Raw genomic sequence first — 12536 nt, forward strand, 5'->3', positions numbered from 1 at the left:
TTAAATGCGTAAAAACCCGTGGGCTGAGAGAAAGAGAGTTCAGTATGAGAGAAAAGACAGACAGTGAATAGTAAGAAAAACAACGACGGTAATCATCATCATGCAAGAAGAGTAAGAATGATGAAAGAATAATAAATGGAACAAGAGATGCACAGTGCCATTGCTCACCATCTGCTGAACTGCCCAGCCAGTTCACGAGCCCCGTTCTACTGTTCAGCCTGGTGCCATGTGGTGTGGAATATTCCTTTGGCCTTCCTGGGTCGGCAGTCCTGGTTCTGTCCCCTCCCAGCTCCTCGTGCCTCCCCAGGTCCTCACTGGCAAGGCAGTCTGAAGAGCTGAAAACTCCTTGGCTGAGTGCAAGAACTGCCCAGCAACAGCCAAAGCATCGACACTATTCTCATACAGAATCCAAAGGACAGGAAGCACACACAGAGAAACAGGGTCGGTGGGGTTTATGCCAGGGTTTTGGTAGCAGGAGGCTGAAGGAATGGCTTCTGGGAGAAGAGATCAGGACCAACCGTTCCTGCAGACTCCTCCAAAATCCCTTGGCCATTGGCACGTGTGATGGATGTATTTCACAGAATCATCACAGAACCATAGAATGGCCTGGGTTGAAAAGGACCTCAAAGATCATCTCGTTTCCACCCGGCAGGGTCGCCAACCACCAGACCAGGCTGCCCAGAGCCACATCCACAGTTGGCTGGTAGTTCTTTGTCTGCATAATGGCCACAAATCCAATCAGGTCCCTTCAGTGCCACTGATCCAGGGGTCCATCCCATCCATCGGCCAGTTTATTTACACATTCCTTAGCTTGAAAGTATGTGGTGGTGAGAGGTCCAAAAGGACGTCCTGCCACACTGCAGTTCCAGCCATGACCAGTATCGCTCTCATTCCTGCTCCACTTACACCTCCAAGCTCCTGCGTCAGGCCTCCAGGTGCCTCTCATACCTCCAGCTTCAGTCAACAGGGTGCTGTTGGTGGAGGACTAGAAGTGAGAGAACCCTTGTCCCAGTCCCAACCGATTGTATGCACCACCCCCACTGACACACAGTCAGGGGGGCTTCCTGGTCGAGGTCCCTTCTCAGCACCCATTTTACGAGAAACCCAAGTGCAATTGCTTGTCCCAACGTAGATACCACCTGGCTGAGTAGGATTCAGACAAAAAATCCCCACAGTGGGATTTTGCATTGGCCATGGAGATGGATTCTTCCCAGCGGGTAGCGCGGTTGATTCTGCTGTAGCTGCTTGCAGCCATTTAGGGGCGATAGGAGCTGAAACCCCGGGTCAGGTTTCAAGTCCCACGGGTCCTCCACAGACCCAACAGTTAGTCAGCTTATAGGCATTTGCTGTTGGCTCAGCCAGCTGGAAAAAAAAAGAGTTGTTTATATCCCACCCCCTCCCATCCCTGAAGTTTTGGGGAAGATAACCAGTTGTGACAGGAGTTGCAACACGTACTACGCAGCAAATAACAAAAATGACATTTTGGTCAAAGGCTGCAAGGCTAATCACCAAAGCACCAATGATTAAAGTCAGCTGTCGGCCTCCCTGTGTTCAGTCAAGGTCCCTCGGGGGTCTTCTGTAAAATAAAACAGGCATCAGCTTCTGACAGAAAGAAAACAAGGAAGACATGAAGAGCATCTCCTTGGAGGAAGACTTCAGCACAGTCAGCCACAAACTTCTGGTCCTCACGCGTAGTTTCTTCAGTTGACCTTTCCGCTGCTACAGCGGTGTGCCACTTCTGCAGTCACACAGAGCTGCAGTGCCCTTTCTTCTCTCCTCCATCACACGCTGCCCCTCGTGCAGCCCTGTTTAGAGGCAGGTACCCACACCACAGCTCACAAGAGCTTCTTCCCTGCGGAGGCTTTCCGTTTCCCCCCAAGCCCAGCACCATTCCATGGACGCGCAGGCTCCGTCCCTACAACAACAGATCGTGTGTTGATTTCACAGACACCAGGAGCAGCACTGTCCTGTGAGCCCACGTCCACCACAAAAACCAAAAGACACCGTTCTACAGCCAGAACAGAAACTGATGTTTAAACTGCAGTGCGCTCACACCAAGCATTACTGCTCTCATTCCTGCTCAGATGGCGGCAGAGGAACCGCAGTCTGCCTGACAGCTCTGCGTTCTGCAGAGCAAAGGTGCACCTGCAGACAAAAGGTGCAAAAGCTGAGGAAGGTATTTTCTGGCCCTGAAAGGAATTCACTCAGCTCTGAGCACCATCGATGATACACAGACGTCTGTCTCACTCCTGCCATCCACTGCCGCTGTTGGCATCTCTAACGCTTCCACAACGGTTACTTGACATCCCCTGCAGCACTGCACCCGCCCAGCAGTAATGCTCAACATTCATCCCTCCATCCTTCGTGACAGAGGCCTGAAGAAACTCCCTTTTGCGTGGCAGGAAGGACGGCCCGTCCCCATCGCGTCCCTCTGTGCACTGCAAGGCGCTGTTGGGTCTCTGGACCTCAGCGAGTGCCCGCATCGCTTCTGTGCTTCCAGCATAAGTGAAGGAAACGGACGCCTCCCAGGTCCAAATTGCAGGAAACCAACACCAGGGTCACCCAGTGGGGTTCTCTGAAGTAAAGTAACGGAGAAGTGAGGATGACTCTTGTGCAGCCCGATAAAAACCAGGAGAGACCCCCATGGCCTCATCGCGGTCAATGGAGCCCCGGGGGAACCAGCAGGAAGCAATAGGAACGCACATCTGTATGCCCCAGGGCCGGTGCTGGCCTCTGACTGTGGCTTCAGGCCCCAGGGCCGATGTCGGCCTCCCGGGCTGCAGCTGTGGCTTTCAGCCCCATGGCCGCTGCCAGCATCCCCGGCTGTGGCTTCAGGTCCTGGGGCCAGTGCCAGTCTCTCTGGCCGTGTTCTGAGGCCCAGGGCTGCTGCTGGCCTCTCAAGCTGTGGCTTTAGGCACTAAAGCTCGTGCCAGCCTATAACAACACGCATTTTAAAATAGTTCATGTAAGTAAATGAAAGCAGGAGAACACTGAGCTCTTCTGGGTATCTCTAGAATTGGGACAGAGACAGGAGAGCGTGCTCAGATGTGTGTGCCTGGTTGTAGACAGCAATCTCTACCCCACTTGTAAACATCGTTACATCCTTGTTATCCTGCTCTACAGGAGTAGGGTGTGACAAGAAGTCAATGACTATCAGTGTACAGGAGGTCATGAATTTAAACAGCTCCCCTTCTTCTTCCCTTGGCACTGAGGTTACAGAGTTCTCCTACGCCATGTGCTGGTGTCATCCCTCTAAGCCACTGCACTGATGGGTCAGCAAAGCAACAGGCTTTGGTCATCCTCAGATCTTCATCAGGAGAGAGACTAAAAGAAAAAAGTGCGAGGTAACAGTCGTATAAAGTCACACCTTTAGCACAACAGCTTCTGTTGAGATTCCCACCAGTGAAGAAGGATTGGTGCCACTCCTTGCTCCTTGCTGCTAGGATGGGCTGTTTGAAGACTGACGCACGTGCCGTGATCAAATCCCTCTTGCAGGAATAAAGTGCTGAGAAAAAGGAACGTTTGGGCCAGGTGACCTCAGAAGTCTGGCTCTTCTGGATGATGGCAGGTACCTGATGGAAACAGGTATTCTTGTGGCTGTTCAGCTTTTAACACCAGTCAGGTGTGCTGCAGCAAGAGCCATCAGGCTCTGAAATGCCTTTAAACACGCACGCTACCTGTTTCTGTCCTGCCGTGCCATCTTTGTTTCTTTTTGGTGCAGGAATTTTTACCAGCATGTATTGGGCTTGTTTGCTTGTAGAAGGAACAATGTTACGTGTCGTTTTCACAGAGAACTTTGTGTGTTTGAGAATCTGTTATGATTTCTTCATGATTTTAGTCCTAACTATCAGGAGTGCTGCAAGAAAGGGCCCTGCCAGTGCCAGTAAGTTCCTACCCAGCTCTGCGTGCCGGACCCCACTGTGGAGGGCAGCTCAGAATCCTCTCTTGCCAGCTTGACGTGCTGGATTTTGAGCTTATGAAGTGTGCTCTGTCTATCTAAGGTGTTCCCTTGTGTTTCAGAGGAGAAGGGCTGCAGGGTGATATTTCCCTTGTGGCTTGCAGATGTGCTGCTTGGCACAGAGCTCTCTCGGCCTTCAGCATTGCTTCCTCGTGCCAGACTGTTCTGCAGACAGTGGCTGTCCCAGATTCAGCCTTCTATTCCTGTAGTCTGACAAAGACTTTATTTGGAGGAGGAAAGAAAGAAAGTAGTTTAATGAGAATAGCATTTGAGTGCTAACGCAGCGAGGTGAATGAGGTGTTGCCTCAGGGGCAACTTGGTGCTGCTGAAGCACTGCCCAGTGACAAGGTCGGGGGTAACAGCTGCTGGCAGATGAGGATAATGCTTTGGAGAGGTGAGGAGAGAATAAAACACGATGACTGAGCTGCCTGCAAAGAGCTGCTGGGGGAAGCTTGGTGCCAACGCTGAATTCATCTGATAACCTCCTGTGCACGTTCTACGTTTATTCCACCCTCCATCTTTCCCACAGCCAGACACGGGGCTCTGGGCAGCGGACGTTTCCGTTGCTGAGGGTCCTGCTGCCACCTCGAGGTGCGGAGCCAAACTGCCACCTTCTGTGTGAAACGGGAGGAAAAACCGCGATTCTGAACCCACGGCACCTCAAAGTCCCTTCGAGAGCCCCCAGCTACTGCCCTGAGCCCGCCAGTCTTCCCTGCCACCCCTTAAAAACCTCGGGAGTGCCAGCAGCACCTCGTGCCTTAGGATGCCCGCTGGATTTCACGAGGATGCACTCATCTCCTGCACCGCGATCATCGGCGAAAATATCCAACGGCGCTGAGCCGAGCTGGGGGCTCAGCGGTGACAAACAGGGAAAGCTGAGCCGGAGGAGCTGCGGCTCTCGGCTCGTTGCAACCGCCCCAACGACCCCCAGCTGCTGGACGTGCTGCGTGGGACGTGCGGGCACCTCTGGGCGCGCACCGCCCGCACGGGCTGCGCAGCCTCTTAGCGCAAGCAGGGGGAAGCGGCGCGGCGGCGGCAGCTCTGCGGGGAACCCTGCTGTGCTGCAGCGTTGCTCCCGCTGCTGGGCACCGCCGGGCGCAGCCCGGCTCCGCGCTCTCCGCACCTCCGTGCGGGGACCGACGGCCGTGCCCGGGATCCCTCCGAGCCTCCTCTTCTGCGGGCTGAGCCGCCCATCCAGCCTGGCCTTGAACACCTCCAGGGATGGACGGGGCATCCGCAGCCTCTCTGGGCAGCTGTTCCAGCACCTCACCGCTCTCTGAGTAAAGAATTTCCCCCTGACGTCCAACCTCAATCTCCCTTCCCTCAACTTCAAACCATTTCCCCTCGTCCTGCTGTTATCTCCCCTTTCCAAGAGTTGACTCCCCTCCTGCTTGTAGGCTCCCTTTAGGTGCTGAAATGCTGCAATGATTCACCCCGCAGTTTTCTCTTCTCCATGCTGAACAAGCCCAGCTCCCTCAGCCTGTCCTCATAGTGGAGGTGCTCCAGTCCCCTGCTCATCTCTGTGGCTCCTCTGGACCCTCTCCAACAGCTCCCTGTCTTTCTCGTACCGGGGGCTCCACACTTGGACGCATCCCGCCGCCGCCTCTCCCAGGGAGGTGAGCGCTGCCCCCCCCGGGCCGCGGCTGCCGGCACGACGGGGGCTCCTCCGGCGGGGCACCGAAGCCGAGCGAAGCTGCCGGGCGGGCGCCGGGTCGCCTCCTCGGAGACGCGGTTTGCCGGGTGATGCCCCGGGACCACGCGGTGAGCTGGGCGATGCGGCCGGTGGGAGCGGCGTCACGCGGAAAGGCGCCGCTCCGAGTCGGTCTCCTTGCAGCCCAGCGGCGTGTTGCACAACGAGGGCACGACGGGGCCGCGCGCGTCCTCGCGGTGCCCTTCTCCAGCGGAGCCGTGCCGTCGGCCGCTGCGATGCCGCCGCCGAGTTCGGAGACGATCTCCGACCGCGTCCGCGTTGCTGCGGGGCGCGGCGAAAAGATGCTCCTCTCCTTTCGTCGCGCTCCGGGCCGACGGCTGCGGGTTTCGTTCGGCTCTTCAGCGACGCTTGCAGCCCGGCGGTGGAAGCAGCTGCTGGTTTTCCCGTTGCGTTGATTTCGGAGAGGAGGGTTGTGCGAGGCTGCACAAACCAAGCTGCATTTTTGTTAATTGTCGCCCATCAGAATAGAGATTCAAATCCTGCGCTGATTGCTAGCCTTACATTCATAAGGGACACCTCTGGGCACCCAGCTGAGTCTGTAGGTATTGAATCCTCATCAAACGGGGCTCCCAGGCTCCTTGTGTTCCGTCTGCAAATGCGTGAGAGATCCTTCTCAAGTGCCAGAGCGGGCGGCACAGCCAGGTGAACGAGTGCCTCCGCAGTCAGATGGCTTGATTGGAAGTTTCTTTCCAGCCCCGCTTGCAGGCAGGCGAGAGGAAGGTGGCAGAAGCATGGGCAGCAAGAGCTGGGCTCGTCGTTTCTGGCACTTGTTTCCTTCTGCAACGTCGATAGGTTGCAAGAAAACCAGCGTGTGTGCAGCTGAGCCCCTTCTTCTTCTGCCTTTAGTGGGAAGTTGCTTGTGAAAAGTAACAGGTGTGGAGACTTGCTTGCTTTGCTGCAAGCCTCAATTTTGCTTTGGCAGCCTTTGCCACTTACTGGGAAGAAACGTGATTTTCTTACTCTGTGCCTTTCGAAAACAAAGGCCTGAATGCCAGGAGAGAACTGGAGCTGGTAACTGAAGAAGCTTTAGGAAGTACTACGCAGCCCTGGAAAGGTCGCCCTGCTCAATTACTTGCACTGCATGTCTAAAATGTGCCTGCCGTATTTTTTTCCTTCAGAGATCGTTGAAAGGATTCTGTTTTCTGAGCTGTACTTTGGGATGGAAGAACACGAGCCTGCTGGAAGGTCACAAAGGTTCTCTGAAGTGCGATAGGAAAGCTGCATGAAGTGGAGTGGAGAAATCAGGACCGGTGTCGCGCTGCTTTCAGGTGGCAGCAAATGGGAGAATGCGGAGCCATTTAACTCTTCCTACAGCAGCAGCTTAAAGGATGGGAGGTTACGTGGTGCTGTACCAGCCCACCCGGCTGAAATGCCTTGCATGCCGTGGTGTTACGTCCTTCTTACAGCTCCTGTGAGCTGCTGCTTTGTTTAACCAGGGCCAGGACTTGCAGGCAAACATGCAGCATCTGTAGATGCGTCATGTGTAGAAATGGTGCTGTTCCTTGCTTAAGGCTTGGATTAAATATGGCTAGATGGCAGATTCAAGTCCCACCTTGGCTGCAGGGTGTGGGGGGACCTGTAATGCTGAGGAATGCTGATCCCGCTGCTTTTTCTTTCTTTCTTTCCTCTGTAGATCCACATCTATTTATCTCATGTCCGAGAGAGAGACCCCAAAGCTCACAGGTTGCTGGGACAGACCGACGAGGCTCAGGGAAACGCAGAAAAAGCTTTTGGGTGTTACAAGGTGAGCACCTCGCCCACCTCCCCGATGTCCTGCTTCACTCCTGTGTAAATGCACGCGGTCTTTGTGCTTCCTGCTCTGATGGTCGTCTTCCCGCTGCCCTCTGGACCACGACCCTGCGAGCCCCATAGAATTCTGCAGCAGGGATTCTGGTGACAGCAGCAATCTGCTGCCACTGGAGGACCGGGCTGAGATTGTTTCCCAGTTGCACTGTTTGGTGTTTTGTTCGCGGTGGGCTTTCTGTTGGTTGGGTTGTTTCCTCGGAGGTGGAGCAAGCGGGGCAAATACGGCTCTGATTAGGCAAGCTGTGTATAAATGTGGACTCCAAGGTCCACGTCTCATTATTCGGGCACCGGGGAGGGAGAGGATGCACACAGAAGTCTTGTTGCTGGCACAGTGACTGCGTGCATCACTCGTTGTGACTTAATGCTGTTTTCCTGAAGCCTCCGTGTTAGGTAAGGCTCCAGGCAGCCTACTCCTATGGACAGCTCTCATTTGACTTGCTAGGTCTGTTTAGTGGGGGAAACATGTTTTCCTTCCTGCTCTCTATGGACTGCAGCATCAAGTTGCTACCAAACTTTTTTCCTGTGTGTGAGCGTGGGGAAAACCAGCGTTCAGTGCAGCTGAATCCCGTGCAGAAAGACCTTGTGCTGGCAGAGCTGCTCTGCGTAACGACACCTCTGATGGAAGAGCAGAGCACTGGGTTGAGAAAGCTGCCAGGCGCTTCCCTGGGAATCCAGCTTACAGACTGAAGGTAAATTCCAGCTTCTGATCTCCGTTCTGTGCCTGGAGGAAAAACTTCAGTTGCGTCAAGTGATGGGAAAAGCGTGGCAGTGATAACGGCATCCAAGAGGTCAGGGTTAGATAGGTTAAGTATTGCCTCTATTACGTGGCTACTCTGCCTTCTAGGCTGTTTGAGTTGAGTTAAAAACTGTCGAGTGTAGGGGATGCTGCTATTCCCCACTGCTGCCTGAGTGCTTTCAGTCGAACGATCTCACCTTTTACAGGCGTTATTTTTCTGGGGCACAATGGCTGATGTTTCAGCAATGAAACCGAAGTCTTGAGAGGCTCGTGCCTTGGGTTTTGGGTGTGGTTATCATTATTCTTCTTTAGACAAGCTGTTCTGTATCGACGTGTGGCATCTTTTTGAGCCAGATGGTTTGGCAGTCTTAACTCAGCATCAGGATGCAAACTGCAAAGCTTTCTGTTGGTTTCTTTTCTTCCCCTCACTTCTGAAATGCCTGTCAAACTCCCTGCAGCACCCGCCAGCTTCGCAGCGCAGCCTGAGCCGTGCAGCCTGGAGTGGAGGTGGGACGACAGGTGATGCAGCTGCTGCAGAGGCTCTCGTGAGGTGGGAGAACAGGTGATGCACGAGGCTCTCGTGGAGGATGAAATTTGCACGCCTTGCCCTCGTGTCTGACAGGAGCTCTCACTGCAGCGTGAAGGCGAAGACGGCTGGAATCAGCTCTGATCTGATTCAACCCGAGCTCGGTGCGAGGCCAGACGACCCCTACCTCCACATCAGACTGGTTGCTCTCCGCCGTCCAAGGAACAGACTGGGAGATGCTGTGCTTCGTTGTCAGGAGGGGGAGAAGAAAACACCTGTGGGCTCCAGCTTGGAGTGGTCGTAAAGACATTCGAGGCATTTAATCGTGTTCTGAACCTGTCAGAACGTCCCTGAAAGCAGCGTTGTTCTCTTAGTATCTGATTCTCAAGCGGCTGAACTCCTTCGGATGCAATGTCTGCTGAAAACAGTGATGTGCGTAGCATTTTCAGCCTCAGAGTTGTTGAGTTTCTCGCTGAGGCACTGAGTTAGACGCAGCAGCTCCGTCAGGAGGGAACTGCTGAGGCAAAGGGCTCCTGGATCTTTGCTGCTGAAGGGTACGTTCACATCTCACCTGGGAAACGGGGTTGTGTGGCAAGGAGGAGTTCCTGCCTTCACAGAAGGATGGCGGCTCCTCGTTCTGTGATGGCTTTGTTCTGTAGGGATGCCTTGGATCTGTGATGGCTTTGTTCTGTAGGGATGCCTTGGATCTGTGATGGCTTTGTTCTGTAGGGATGCCTTGGATCTGTGATGGCTTTGTTCTGTAGGGATGCCTTGGATCTGTGATGGCTTTGTTCTGTAGGGATGCCTTGGATCTGTGATGGCTTTGTTCTGTAGGGATGCCTTGGATCTGTGATGGCTTTGTTCTGTAGGGATGCCTTGGATCTGTGATGGCTTTGTTCTGTAGGGATGCCTTGGATCTGTGATGGCTTTGTTCTGTAGGGATGCCTTGGATCGGCGCGAGACGTGGGGGCTGATAAAAGCAATTGGAGAGCTGTCAAGAAGGGTCGTCTGCTGGCCTATTCCAGCTTGGTTAAAATGCTCGAGAAAGCAGGGGGTCCTTGGAAGGTATTGCTTTGACTGTTCTGGGTTGTTTTGGTTTGTTTTGGTTTGGTTTTTAAAGAAAAAGAAAGAAACTGAATGTTGTTTCTGGGCCACTGACCTTCTAGCAGGCATCGTTTCCAACCATCGCTGAAAATGATTTGCACGAACCGCGAAGGGAAAACGATGCTGGGCTTGGTCCCGAGCTGTGTGAGCTGCAGGCTCAGTGACTGGGGCCTGCCACAAACCCTGGGAGACCAGGACTTGGTTGGACACGAATCTTCTCCACGTCCTGGTTCTGATCGCGTGCGTCGCTCTGTGTGCGAAGGGCTGCTGAGCTGCCTCCAACCTCCCTCACAATGAAGGGGCATTTCTGCACGCGTGCTGCCACCCTCCTGCTGAAAGCGGCCCGGAGCAGCGAGGCACGATGGAGGGATGCAGGCAAACTCACAGCCTTGTGCTACCTGGGAAGTTTCCACGTTCGTTTGTGCCTGCAGCTCCTGGATGCTCTCGCCCTGAACGCCCGCGTTCCAAAATGTGGGAACGTAAGGAAAAACCGTTCAGAGCAGCAGCGCTGGAGTCGGGGGGCTGCACAGAGCAGCAGCTGCGGAGCAAGATAAGCGGCATGAGAACCAAGGACACCTTTTGGAAGAAAGAACATCTCACGGCTCTGACTGGCCAAGCGCCTGTGTGAACGGTTGAGGAGTGTTTTGCAGAATGCTCTGTTAACATGTATAAATAGAGAAGTGCTTAACAACAAAGCAGACAAATGCCACTTCGAGGGTATTAGAGGAATTTCCAATCATGGGCTTCGCTTTTGCAATCTGCATGAGCTAATTATTTCATGTATAAATAGCCACGATACACTTAATAAAGTGGAGACCTGTTGATCATGACAGCGTGAGACCTGTCTCCCGTGCTCTTTTCTCCGACACCAAAAGCTGCCGCTTTTAGGGCTGCCCCCTGGCCAACTCTGACCCTTCCGTCCTCGTTTGAAAGGTTTTGGGCGGCGTGCAGCAAACCTCCCTGTCTCACTTGTCAGAAGGGAGGAGCTCCCTGCGCGCTCGCTGGGGGCTGCCTGGCTGTTCTGCTGTCTGCGGTGCGGCTGCAGTAGCTGATAACCAACAGTGAGGGGTTATGGGGGGCAGGGGGGTGGCTGAGTCGCTCTCACGTAACGACCGCATGGACAGCGGGGCTCAGTCAAGCTTAATTCGTTGCTTCGTGGAATGGAATCTGTTTTTCCTTTTGCTTGGTTCCAAACGCCGCTTTCTTTTGGGCGCCCTTCCAGCTGTTTGCAGCTGTTCAGTCACCTGCTGTCCTTTCCCCGCCTTCTGTCCTTTCCAGGAAAGAAACGACCTCGTTTCCCAGCTTTTCAGGCTAAACGCAGCCATTTGCTTTTTGTTGAGAAGAAGCCACAGCCATTCTTTCCTTTCTTCGCCAGATCCCGAAGCCAAAATCAGCACTAAGGGAGGGGCGGTGCTGGGCAGGCTGCGCTGGAAGCGTTGCCCTGCGATGCCTGCTGACAAAACCGGTGACCCGCAGCGACCGCCGCCGCGCTTCCATCCTACGAGCAGCTGCCGGCAGAGGCGCCGTCCTGCGGAAAGCCGGGAGCCCTGGGACGCGCCGTGCGTCTGAAACGCAGCACAGACATTTCGTCCTGGCACGTCATGGCCTTCGTCCTCTTCTTTCCCTTTTCCTTTTCCTTTTCCTTTTCCTTTTCCTTTTCCTTTTCCTTTTCCTTTTCCTTTTCCTTTTCCTTTTCCTTTTCCTTTTCCTTTCCCTTTTCCTTTTCCTTTTTCTTTCTCTTTTTCTTTTTCTTTCTCTTTTCCTTTTTCTTTCTCTTTTTCTTTCTCTTTTTCTTTTTCTTTCTTTTCCTTTTCCTTTTCCTTTTTCTTTCTCTTTTTCTTTCTCTTCTTTTTCTTTCTCTTTTTCTTTCCCTTTTCCTTTTTCCTTTTCTTTCTTTTCCTTTTCCTTTTTCCTTTTCTTCCTTTTCCTTTTCCTTTTCCTTTTCCTTTTCCTTTTCCTTTTCCTTTTTCTTTTCCTTGTCCCTTTTCCTTTTTCATTTCCTTTTCCCTTTCCCTTTTCCTTTTTATTTTCCTTTTCCTTTTTCTTTCTCTTTTTCTTTTTCTTTCCCTTTTCCTTTTTCCTTTTCTCTTTTCCTTTTCCTTTTCCTTTTTCTTTTTCTTTTCCCTTTTCCTTTTTCCTTTTCCCTTTTCCTTTTTCCTTTTCTCTTTTCCTTTTCCTTTTCCTTTTTCTTTTTCTTTCCCTTTTCCTTTTTCCTTTTCCCTTTTCCTTTTTCCTTTTCCTTTTTCTTTTCCTTTTCCCTTTTCCTTTTCCCTTTTCCTTTTTCCTTTTCCTTCTCCTTTTCCTTTTCCTTCTCCTTTTCCTTTTCCTTCTCCTTTTCCTTTTTCTTTTCCTTTTCCTTTTCCTTTTCCTTTTCCTTTTCCTTTTCCTTTTCCTTTTCCTTTTCCTTTTCCCTTTTCCTTTTTCTTTTACTTTTTCTTTTCGTTTTTCTTGTTCTTTTTCTTTTCCTTTTCTTTTCCTTTTTCTTTTTCCTTTCTCTTTCTCTTTCTCTACCTCTTTTTCTCTCTTTCTCTTCCTTTTTCTCTTTCATTTTCTTTTTCTGTTTTTTCTTTTTCTTTTCTTTTCCTTTTTCCTTTTCCTTTTCCTTTTCCTTTTCTTTTCCTTTTCCTTTTCCTTGTGAGGTTATGGGGTGCTTGTGGGGTCGGGTGGGGCTGTGGTTGATCCCATAGGGACCTCA

At 52.4% G+C, this 12536-nt stretch overlaps 1 long non-coding RNA gene across 1 annotated transcript; it reads left to right on the forward strand.

Annotated features, from left to right (window-relative positions):
• The first annotated feature begins 6685 nt into the window (after positions 1-6685).
• On the forward strand, positions 6686-11574 carry LOC149913213 (uncharacterized). The gene is made up of 3 exons (XR_016461400.1): positions 6686-6937; positions 7303-7413; positions 11217-11574. It is a non-coding gene; the product is annotated as an uncharacterized LOC149913213 (long non-coding RNA).
• The last annotated feature ends 962 nt before the right edge of the window (positions 11575-12536 follow it).

This window comes from Phasianus colchicus, chromosome 40, assembly GCF_987193195.1.
Source record: "Phasianus colchicus chromosome 40, bPhaCol1.hap1.1, whole genome shotgun sequence".
In the NCBI taxonomy this organism is placed as follows: Eukaryota; Metazoa; Chordata; class Aves; order Galliformes; family Phasianidae; genus Phasianus; species Phasianus colchicus.